This window comes from Channa argus, chromosome 13 (assembly GCF_033026475.1).
Source record: "Channa argus isolate prfri chromosome 13, Channa argus male v1.0, whole genome shotgun sequence".
Taxonomy (NCBI): domain Eukaryota; kingdom Metazoa; phylum Chordata; class Actinopteri; order Anabantiformes; family Channidae; genus Channa; species Channa argus.
Genome location: NC_090209.1, coordinates 21,509,372 through 21,521,221, shown reverse-complemented (window position 1 = coordinate 21,521,221; position 11,850 = coordinate 21,509,372). Strand labels below are relative to the sequence as shown.

The following is an 11,850-nucleotide window of genomic DNA, read 5'->3' as shown; positions in this document are numbered from 1 at the left end:
CAGACTTTATGAGTACATACCATAACCACCATCATGCTTAATCAACACGTAAAATATATGGTTTTCGTTTTCCACTTTCCGTGTTGGTGTCCCATTGCTCATAATCAAGCATGTCACCTAATGCAAATGGTTACTGATGAGCGAGATTTTTATTTAAAGACGTCTGCCACTCTGTTATTTCACATACATGGCCTGTCTGAACTGCTCAATACGAACTTCTTTCCAAAAGCAGATAAACAAATTGTGTTGTACCTTAAGTGGGATTAAGCCTGGTATTTTGCCATGTAATATCAGCTTACTTGGCAGTCTAGTCATCAGCAGCTCAATAAGAGAGAGCGTGACTCTAAGACTGTTGGGCCAGTGGCTCCCGCTGGGGCCGCCCATACAGCATTTCACTCAGGCGCTCACATAAATGCTGCCTTCATTACATCCCCGGGACAATTTGTGATGGCACATGATTCCACTGGGTGTTTTCCAGGCTGAAAGAGTTAAAACAGCTTTGACAACCTGCTTTCATTGTCATTCTACTTCCACCTCTCCACCCGGGCTTACTTATTACAAGCACTTTAGGTATGTGGCGGCTCCACGCTGAAGGACTGCGGGGTGCATCGACAATCGTCTGTGGCTCGACCGGGCTTTGAAACCACTGAGGGCTGAGAGTGCAGACACCACTCCAGCACCACCCCCACCTGACCTCCCACACACATGCATACACACACACACACACACTCCCTGTGGCGACTGGGGCTTTTGCCCAAACACAAAGATTCCCCACCAGGCGAGGTGGGGGGCCTGCAGAGTCCACTCTCACTTATAATGTGGCTCATAAAACTCAGTGTCAAGGAAGCTGCATAAGGATTGGTCAACAGTAACGAAGGTTGCATCCACGAATACAAAAAGGGCTGTTCATCTTATTAAAATACCCTATATAGTGACTGATTCATCAATTAATGATGAATCAGGATTCAGCAGTTTCAATATTGGCAAAGCCCTGAATTAAGGATATACATAGCAGGTTAAATCCCATATAATACCATGAAATTGTCATAAAAGGTATCAAGCAGGCACCGTATGAGAGCATGTCTATTTATAATGTTGAATAAATGTCAGTATCAGTCGTTTCGTCAGTCTAATTCTAATGGTTAAAGGTTGAAAAAGAACAACACAGCCGCTTTAAATATGCGACTGAGCCCCACAGACGCTAGTTTAAAAAAAACAAAGTACCACCCCTTTAAATACGACTGAACACTGGTCACAGCATCCATAAAATGCCTAAAACACAAAGATGAATACACAGACTGCAGAAGTAAGGGATAATCTCCTCTAAGAACAAATTAATAATAAAAGACTCCCAGAATAAACCAGGTAATTAGGTTGGAGGAAGCTCAATGCACACGCAGCGCCGCTGTCATCAGAGGCTGAGTCTAACTAATTTTGGGTTAAAACCTCTGAAAACACTGTGTGTCTACGGGTGTAACAGGAACTAATATGCTCCACAGTCATTATATCACCATAACCATGCACGCAGTCAGTTTGAATGTCACGCCTCAGCTCCAAAGTGAAGGTGACGTTCAGGGTTTCTAGCTTATCAACTCGTCCCAGCACAGGCACATCATGACACACACTTAAGCGAACGGCTAAGAAGTATTTCTTTCACATACATGTCTTTACATCTCGTCCATAGCTCCCACATCATCTCACACACACACACTCATCCTCACAAGTTCACCTCCGAGTGAGATAAGAAGGGGGAAAAAAAGAGATGAGAGGAGGTTCAAGAAAGACTCTCTCTCCTCTTGCTCTCTTGCGCACACACACACACACACACACACACAACCTAAATAGATTTTTTTCTAAGTGGTTGGCAGCAAAAACGGTGGCTTGGTGCCCATAGTCTCTCAAAATCAGCCCGTCTGCCTCACCTACGCATTTCAAGTCAAAAATTCATAAGGAGACACAAAACTGTCAAAGCATGTTGATGCGAGTCCAAAATGATGATGCTATGTGTGTTGTGTGTAGATGTGTGGGTGAGTGAGGAACGCACACACATATGCATGAACTCACACAGACATCCTTATAAAAAAATAAAATAAAACACACACACACACACACAAGTCCTCAGAGTAACAGATGAAAAGCTACACACACTTTCAAAAATCATTCAAACATTTACATTTTGCACATAAACAGGCACAAACTGCATACCTGTGTAAACGTACACACACACACACACACACACACAGACTCACTGAACCTATGCACGGACACACAGTAGTAAAGGCAAAGTGTGTTTCCAAATGAGTCCCTGGAGCACAGTTACAGCGATGCTTCCATTCACACTGGGTTCGGTCCTGATTTTCAAAGCAAAGAACCAGCACAATAAACCCAAACAGCTACACATTCAAACTCCAATAATATTCTCATGGGGGCTTGTGTGGCTGCGGTTTGCCTGAAGTCCTCAGCGGAGGGTTCCTATATGATTGCAGGTTATTCTAGCGGTGCCACTTGCCTACAATATTGCGACAACGTTCCTCTAACGATCCTATGATCTGAAATTTTACAGTTCAGATGTGTGGCGGCTGAGCCTAACACTCTATTCATGCTGGCACTTTGCATCCCAGGGTCCGCAGCTACGTGTCAGTGAAGTAAAGACATCCTTCACCTTCAACTTGACCACTTCAACCAACACCAAAAGAAGGGGACGATCAGTCATTTCGAGATAGTCCATCGGCAAGCTCGGTGTGCGTCCGACTGCTTATCCCCCGTGTGCGCAACGCAAGCCATGCGATGTTTCTAAGCGCAAACGTGAAACAACACAAAAGCTGGTATCTCCTGTGGCACAGGCTGCTCCATGTGTGCCCTGGTTTGGCACAATGTCGGGAGAGAGACATCGTCAAGAAGAAATAAAGAAGGACAAGGAGAGCAAAGGAGAGGGATCGGAGCAGGGGAGGAATGTGGTCAACATTTGGGATGTAGGGAAAAATCTCCAAAACCAGTGGAGAGAAGATTAACAATCACAATAAGTTTGGATGTACTTACTGATCAAACTGTCCTTCGCCTTCGTCCTATGTGGCATGTTATTAGGTGGTAAGAGTTGCAGGAGAAGACATTTCCATTACCGGCGGGCTTGTCATACAGCAGCAGCAGCGGCGGCGGCGGCGGCGGCGGCAGCAGCAGCGGTTCCAAAGCTCAGCTCTGCAGTTCCGTGCGCACAGGGGAGCAGCGCTCAGCATGAATGAGAGGAGAGTTGCGGCTAGTCTCCGGCATCTCCTGGCAAAGAGAGAGACAGAGTGAGAGGAAGAGAGAGAGGTGGTGAGAGAGGGCGACAGGAGTGCGCCCCCTGGCTGCGCGTGTGCGTTACAGCGGATCGCAGGAGGCACCGCGCATTGGCGCGTATAGGTGGCAGCATTGTTCCCGGGAAAGCACCGTCTGTTTTCATCCTCCAAAGTGTGTTTGAGGCTGATCAATGTCGTGATGAAGGTTGTTTTAGTGGAATCAAATTCTTTGATATAGTCTTGATAAAAGCCTGCTCCTATTCAGCTTGATTGATTTCTCCTGTCATTGTGCAGAGCATCAAGAGTGTGGCACTGCACTGTTTTCATGTGTGCCTGCCACTCGATGTGCATGCCTGTGTGTCTGTGTGTGTGTGTGTGTGTGTGTGTGTGTGTGTGTGTGTGTGTGTGTAAGTGACAGAGAGAGAGAGAGAAAGACAGAGAGCATCTCTCATTTCAGCATTTCTTCTGTATGCAAAAGTGTAAATGTGTTTCTTGCATGAATGTGTGTACATGTCGGTGTGTGTGTCTCCATTCAATAACATTGGCGGCTGAAGGTCAGCTCCCCTGAAACCTGACAAATCATCTCTGTCGGCAGTGCTGGCCTTGTCTGTTACTTCATCAAAGACCACAGGCTGCTGTGGCTAATTTAGGGCAGACTTTCATTCTGAAACATTTTTCTTTACAGGAAGGTTGCCTGAGCACTAACACCAGAAAGAGAGAAAAAAATGACTGCGTGTTAGCGCTCCTGCCTCACAGTCAGAAGGTCACAGGTTTGAACCTCACGGTCAGCTGTGGCTTTTCTGCGTTGAGGGTTTTCACAAAAATCTACAAAAAAACATTATTTCACGCCAAGAGGAAACAAATCTTTATTAAATAATTTTAATTAATTAATGAACATAAAAGAGATCGCATAAATAGTACGTTTACATTCACTGGCCTCAGATGATGCCCATTAGCAAACAGATTTTTTTAAACCACTTGGCTGCACATGTGATGATTTAGCTGAATTACTTTTAAGATGTTTATTACTTATGCGTTTAATTATTACGTTTTACATTTTTTATTTACTGGGATTACTTTGAAGAAATCAGCTTTCACTTTGACATAAAAACTGTACATTTTTGTCCAAAAGACCAAATAAATCATCTATTATTTAGGGTTCTAGAAACATAAAAAGTCACAAACTTGGAAGGAGATAAATGTTTGTTTTTTGACTTAGACTAAGACATGTCAATTTTCCTCATACAATTATACTACGTCATACTACTTGCACAAACAAGATTTTTGTTCTCAGATTTTTGTGTGGGTTGGAACAAAAATCTCTAATGGTCCACACCTGTTGAACATACCACAAGCAGAGAGACCCCCATTCTACAAAGGGGGGGAAACACACACCTTTGACATTAGAAATAGTTGCTAAATCATTTAAATTAGTATTATGGGCAATCGATATTTTTTTATTGTCTCTGTCTAACCAACAGTGTGACCTCACCTGTTAAATTTAATATTTTTTAGTCTAAACCGCTGGCACAAAGGAAGCGGAACACACAGACTAATATGGTCATTTTAGGGGCGTTTATTATGCTAATGATCAGAGTGAACGGAAACCTCAGGCACAGGTGTCAGTAACAGGAGTTAAACTTTTCTGAACCAGACATGGAGGAGTCTCGTGAGCAAACTTCAAAGTAGAAGACATTTAAGAGACGAAGTAGACACGCTTCAAAGACAGTCTGCACTTCCCTTTAGCGTTAAGGACAATATTACTGTTGCCTTGGTATTTTTCTAATTAATGGAGATGTAAGCTTTCATTTGTTTGTTTTTTACACGGAATTAAATGTAGGTAATACACAAAGCATCAGAAACCAAACTCTGCACCTCCACAGACAATATGAACCTCCTAACTCACCGAAAGGGGTAAAAGTCAATGTTGCTCCATGTGACATGGTCATGCTACTTAGCTAGCAGGAGCTAGTTAGTGGAACGCTAAGTAAACTTGATGGTGCATTCATGGAAGCTCCGATATCTGACAATCCGCTGCCACGCAGCAACTTACAACTAAATGCATCTAATGTGACAAGGTGATGCTGAAGGCAACTGCTGTAGAACGTTCGGCACAAGGAGAGCTGACCAAATGTAAAGATGAAATAAAAAATCAATGTCATAAATAGATTAGTCTCGCCAATCTGGCCACCCAATAAAAAGTTACTGGATCTGCTCCTGGAAACAGCATAGGACATACATAAATTATGATATCAATGGCTAGATTCCATTTAGCTTCTTAAGGTTCAGTTTCCTAGTATTGTGCACAGTGGTTCACTTTCAGATTTGTTGGGGGCTGCTATGGTGTAGGAAGTGGAGGGGTCATCCATTACTCCTCGGGGCTGTCTGTTCAATCACCAGCTCTGCCTGTCCATATGTTGAAGTTTCCCTGGGCAAGACACTGGCAGTTCACTACAAGTGAGTAAGGTAAATGATCATTATCATTTTAGCCTATGGTTTACTTGGACCCTTGAGTCAGTGTTTATAAGATGGTAAATAAAGATTGTAAATGTTGAGATGTGACATCCTACCTTAACACGTCGTTAAAGAAGGTTTGCCTGGAACTGTAATTATAAAAACAATGGTAACATTGTGACTTTGTTACTTAGAAAAACACATTGTTCAACTGATAACACGTGTCCGTGGAGCACAGGATTCAAATGAAATCAGTAAATGGGTTAAAGGTTCTAAAAACAATGTTTGGATTTATAAGGATTTAATATTGTGGAGTATTTTAATCATGTTGTTCAAAACACATTTCCAATGCAGTACTCTTTCTCATTGACTGTACTGTGGTGTTATAAGTATTTTCTTTCTTTTGTGAATTACACTGTGACCCTATGCATACAATTATAGTTCCAAGGAGAGTGGACAAAAGGTGATTCTGCACTGTTATTGGTGGGTCTTCAAGTCCCAAAACTTTCATTCATCAGCAAGAATTTGTCCAGTATTTCTTCAGTCTGGGCTCCTCCTGACCTTCGCTGTCCCCTTATGCATATTAAATGTTGATATTCCTGCCCATATTAGTGATGACTAGGGAGTTTTCATGCAGGGAAATGAGGTGTCATGTTCCTCCTCTCTACACTGAGGCCGAGGATGTGGTTACACAGATGATACTCTGCTGCTCAGATCGCTGTACATGAACATGCACATGTGCATGTGTGTGTTTGCTGAGACCCTGCCGACCTCTTAACTCCTCACTCAAGCCTAAAAAAGTCTGACTCATGCATATGTCGCCCATTCTGCTTGTACAGCTGCAGTCCGTATGAATTAAAACCAGAATTATATTAAATGTTTAAAGATTTGTGCTTTTAGATGTTGAAAAGCAGGCATTGATTTAAATTAAATGTTTCAATGTTCATATGGTGTTTACCACTTCATAGGCCACTTGGTGTACATTGACAGTAGTTTAATTTCTTGTGAGGTATTAGAATTAGTAAGAGGAAAGTGGGAACACAAGAGCTACAATATGAGCAAATTTAAGTTGTGCAGCTTTTAAATCTGTTTCCTCAAGTGATCTATATTTCAACACAAGGAAGCCATATGTTGTTTACACTAAAAATATACCATGACACCTGGAACATCTTATTTCTGACATTCACTGAATTTATATTTTTTTGGGGGGGGGGTTTGAGCATTTGTGGGCAGCATCTTCTTCTTTGCCAAGTTCATTCATGGAGTTCATTCGTGTGGCTGCTAAAGACTGGAACATGCTGCACACAAGTGAGCGAATGTGCAAGATGTGCAACACAGTCAAGTTTGCTTGTCTGCTTGTAAGAACTTGGAGATTTTTGTAATTTTTCCTTTTCAAACATGTTTTGAGACGGAGGAACTTTGGGTGTCTTACACCCATCACTCACCCATTAAAACCCATTAAAATACATCACTTCCTCTGTTTTTTCTAAGAAGACACAAGGAGCTTAGAATGGGGGCCACTTTCATAGGCAGCCAATAGCTCAATTATTACATTGCATCATAAAAGAAATAACAAAACAGATGTCAAAATGACTTAAAGTCCAAATACTGACGCTTCGCTGCCAACATGGGCCTTGTCAGCCTATACATACTCATGGTGTGAATGAAAATGTGTTTTCAGCTCCACAGTTGATCTATCTCGTTTTCTGGTTTGCCTGTGTCTCTCACTCCATCTCCACCACCTTCCAACAGAGCCTTGATCAACAACTTCTATTTCATGGAATAAACCCTGGCTGATGCCAAATCATAATTAAAATCTCCACAGAGAGCCGCGTGTAAAAGAAGCCAATTAGGCATTTACATTTTTACAGTGTTTTTTCTTTTTTAGCTTTTAGACACAAATCACATTAACTCTCAACTTCAGTGCTGATGAGCTGAGGTCTCTCTCTATGTTTTCTTCTTTTTTCTTCGTTGTTTTTTTTTTTTTTTTTTGGTCAAAGTTTGTCAAGGTTTCACATACCTGATTCTTTGTGTTACTTTTTTGGTTTGTTTGTTTTTGATCTGTGGCAAAATCAGCTCGGCCCTTGCGATATTACAGCAGCAATTACAGAGAGAATGAGAAGAGAAGTAGATGGGTGAGAAGTAGGGGAAGGCAATCAGACAAGAAGAGAAAAAGAGAGAGTGGGTGGTGGGGGACTCTTTTAGTCAAAGGACATCTAGGCTTCTTTGCTCTTGTTTTGTCCCTGCTTGATCTCTATCTCATGCATGATGCACACCCACGCCCAATGGACAGGTGTAACTAGCCACACACACACACACACACAAAGATAAACACAGGGGGCCAGACTTCTTTCTAGCTTCCTCCTTTTGTCTCTCCTGGATGCGTCTGTAATTACAGCCCGGCCAGTGATGAACAGCAGGGGAGGCAGCTAATGCTACGGCTAACTAGAAGCTTTCAACCTTTGAAACTGTATGTGTGAGCCGGGGCCCCAGTGACTAACATCTACGAAGAGAACAAAGTGACTCGCTTCTGTTCATATTGTGTCCACAACCGCAGAGGAGCCGAGCTGGACTAAAGATACTGTTTATCTGCAGCATTACAGCTTCTTATTGCTCTGCTCATTGTTCTCTCTCCCCTCTAATCCCATTCATTATGTTCCCATGTGCAGCATTTCTTCTGCATCATATTCATTCATTCTATCCCTGATATTAAGTCAAATTTACCTACATGTGATGTGATCGCTCAGAAACTAGACCTCCAAATTATGTATTTTCTTGATAACACATTTTTTTTTAACTGAGTAAACAGTTATTGCTCAATAAAACAGGAGAATGTCTCTTCTATAAAGTCATGAGTTTGTTAGTGTTTAGGTGTCAAATCATCTCAGTCCTCATCGCATTGAGGAAAACTATTTGTGCTAATGAAACAGTGCTGCCCTTTCACAATTAGAATTTCATCTTTCAGGTGTTCTGCTGGGATAAGATTCAACAGAATGCAGGTACAGAGCCGCTGAAATGCAGCCAGGGCATCAGTGGAGCCAACATTCACATCACTACAACTTCAGTAAATCTATATTAATACTTTATACTTTACTTTTCCACCATACTGGACAGTGCTTTACAGTGCTTCTTATTCACACACACACACACACCATGCTGCCATGCAAGACAGAGCTACTTGGGATTCAGTGTCTTGCCCAAAGACACTTTGACATATGATCAGGAGGAGCTGGGAGTCCAACCGCTCACCCTGCAATTGGTGTACAACTGCTCCACCTCCTGTGACACAGCCGTCCGATGTCCTCCAAAGGACACTGCAACTTGTGATCCGGAGGAGCTGGGGATTGAACACACGATTAGTGGAGAACCATGCTCATCCTACCTGTAGTTTGAATTTCCCCTCTGCCTAAATTGCAGAAACGTCCACTGGAGTACAGAAGCAGACGTTTACAGTCTTCTCCATCTAAATCATAATAAGTCGGTGCCACTCATCAAATCATTGCATTACTACACCTATGGACGTAATGTAGCTCAGATTTCTTCTAATACGTTGTAAACTTAAGGAGTTGGTCACTTGATATATAACTTATATACTTTATTAACTATGAGAATGTAATATGTTGTACAGTATATTGACATTATAAGTGTAATGTGTCAGGATTTGTATACAGATGGACCCAAGTGAAGAGACGGTGAGAGGGAGTAAGTTAATTAACAGGTTTATTGATGGAGAAAGACCAACTTAAATTTGCTCCTGGGAGGAGGAAATAAAAACACGGCAGGCAACAAAACAACAACAATACCAACTTAAATCACCAAATCCCAAACGAACACTAGGACGAATAACCAGAACAAACACACCAAACCTCAGATCGGGGACGGATAACCGGGTTCAAAGAGTCAGGAATTCAAAACACAGGTCAGGGAAACCAGGGAATAGGGGGCCCTGACCGGGAGTGAGACGGGGGAATTGGGAGAACTAAATATAAACAAGTATTGGTACAGAAAAGGTAACCAACTCAAAAAGTCAAAAAACAGGAGCAAATCACAAAACAGAGGTGCACACACACAAGACGGAACAGACATAAGGCTAAATGGTCGTATAGGGGGAACAGAACAAGGAGGCAAACCTCAGACCAAAGGCAGGCAGTAACAAAGTCCAAATCCTGAAAGTCAGGTAGTCACCAGGCTGCGTGTTCTTTCCGGGTAAATTGTCAAGGATGTTACAGCAAACTGTGGGGAAGGCAGGACTTAAATAGTGAGGGGAACAGGTGTAAAGGATTATGTGTGGTGATGAGTGGTAAGGCTGGAAGAAATGAACAGGGGACAGGAAGTGGAGAAAAAGGCTACAAAGTAAAAGTTCAAAATGGGAAGTGGAATTGAGGGCCAGTTTGTGACATACTGAAGCAAATACACAACGTTCAATCAGAAAGACGCCTCCATCTCAATCAGCTGACTCACAGTGTCTCTGTCCTCCACAGCCTCAATAAACCAAATCCTCTCATAGCTGTTCGTTATCCTCTCCCTGCTGTCAGCTGTCATTTCAGTGCTGGCTCGTCCAACCTTCCTCCACCAAATTCTCCTCCAACCCATCCGATCCACAAGTCCTCCATCATACTAACCAGATCTCTGCCAATTTCTCCTTGGTGTCATTGAGGCCCCCGTCCCTCCGTGAATCAACACATCAACGCCACTTCCTTCTTTCTCACAATCCTTCGGTGCATCAGTCTAGTGTCTCTACTTCCATCATGGCCTGTCCCCTATTATATAAAGCTGAATTCACATGGAGGTCTAAGCACCAAATCTGTTCTGTGATGCACTCTTGGACTATAAAGTTTCAATTATTATTTCACTAACTATTTCTAGCTCTGAACTTTCCTTCGCAAAGCTACAAATTCTCTTTGCTCTTTTGTTTAGCTGTTTGATGATGCTGAAAGTTCAGAGAAGTACTGTATTTGTGTAAGAAGTCTCCCAAATTGACAGCAGCAAGATACATTCTAATGAATACTGCTGAGAGTTTCCACAGAACACATGTTAGTAAGAGAGGTCCTGTGAAAGCTTTGTTTTGCAAAGAAGTTGCTCCTGATTGAAAAATATCAGTGATAAAGTCTCAAAGTGTGGTTCCTATCCACTATGCTATGCAATGCTGAATGGAAAGGAGCCAAAAGCGCACATCTAATGTGTCGCCTTCAACATGTGAGTTTCAACATTAACATTTCACTTTCTCTTGACCTGGTCTGATGGCTAACAAGAAAAGAACTGTGTGTGTGTGTGTGTGTGTGTGCATTCAACAGAGGCAGATGTGGACCATCACACAGCAACTGGTGCTTGAAATTCACTCTAACCCACATACACACACACACACACACACACACAAATAAAACCTCAACTCACCCTCTGCTGAATTATCACACGCTTGTGTAGGTACAAACCGTATCTTGTAGTCAAACACTGCAGCATTTCAGGTTGTCGTCTCTAAATTGTCATCACCTGAAAATTACAGTATATTTAGTTTGTGACACTATCGCTTATGTTCACTCTAAATTAAAAAGAATCCTGGGACTGCAAGGTGCAACATCCGGAGCTGATTTAGAGTGAATTTTTCCTTTAAAGAAAAAAAAAAAAAGCACTGACATATTGCTGCTGGGTTGCAAATATATCTTATTCTTTTGGCTCACTAACTGTAAATAACGGCAGAGAGTCTCCAAGAAAGTAAATTATTTTTCTTGACATTTATTTACCAATTACACGCTTTGATGCACGTAAACACAAACGTCACCAGATCAGTTGATTTAGCGTTCAGATAAACAGCTCATTTGGAAACTCAAACTGGAAGGAATTTATTCAGAGTGATTGTATTGTAACTGTGGCTGCACACACTGATGGATGTTGCTTATGTCGCTGTGTTGCATCCATATAAATTCGTCTAGTGTGTGTGAGCTGAGAGGAGCAAGAACAGTAGTTACAGTTTGTTGTGTATCAGTTAAAATTATGCCAATAAAGGCGCCTGCACAATGTGAGCAAGCACATTTACCAGGACACAATGTGAAGCATTAGGTTTCATTTTTCTTTCTTTTTTGGTCTCGTGGCTCACTCAGTTCAGCGTCCTTGGGTTTCTGTC

The 11,850-nt window shown here is 42.1% G+C and overlaps 1 protein-coding gene across 5 annotated transcripts in view; it reads right to left on the bottom strand.

Annotated features, from left to right (window-relative positions):
- Window positions 1–3,392, bottom strand: part of LOC137139671 (plexin-A1-like) — a 236,566-nt gene extending 233,174 nt beyond the window's left edge. For 2 of the 5 annotated variants that reach the window (XM_067527252.1, XM_067527253.1), the window contains exon 1: window positions 3,040–3,315. The gene's annotated coding sequence lies outside the window, so the exon portion shown is untranslated. Of the gene's footprint in view, window positions 1–3,039 lie in introns of all 5 variants that reach the window. The other 3 variants (XR_010916376.1, XM_067527255.1, XM_067527256.1) reach the window with 3 other exon arrangements.
- Between the last annotated feature and the right edge of the window lie 8,458 nt (window positions 3,393–11,850).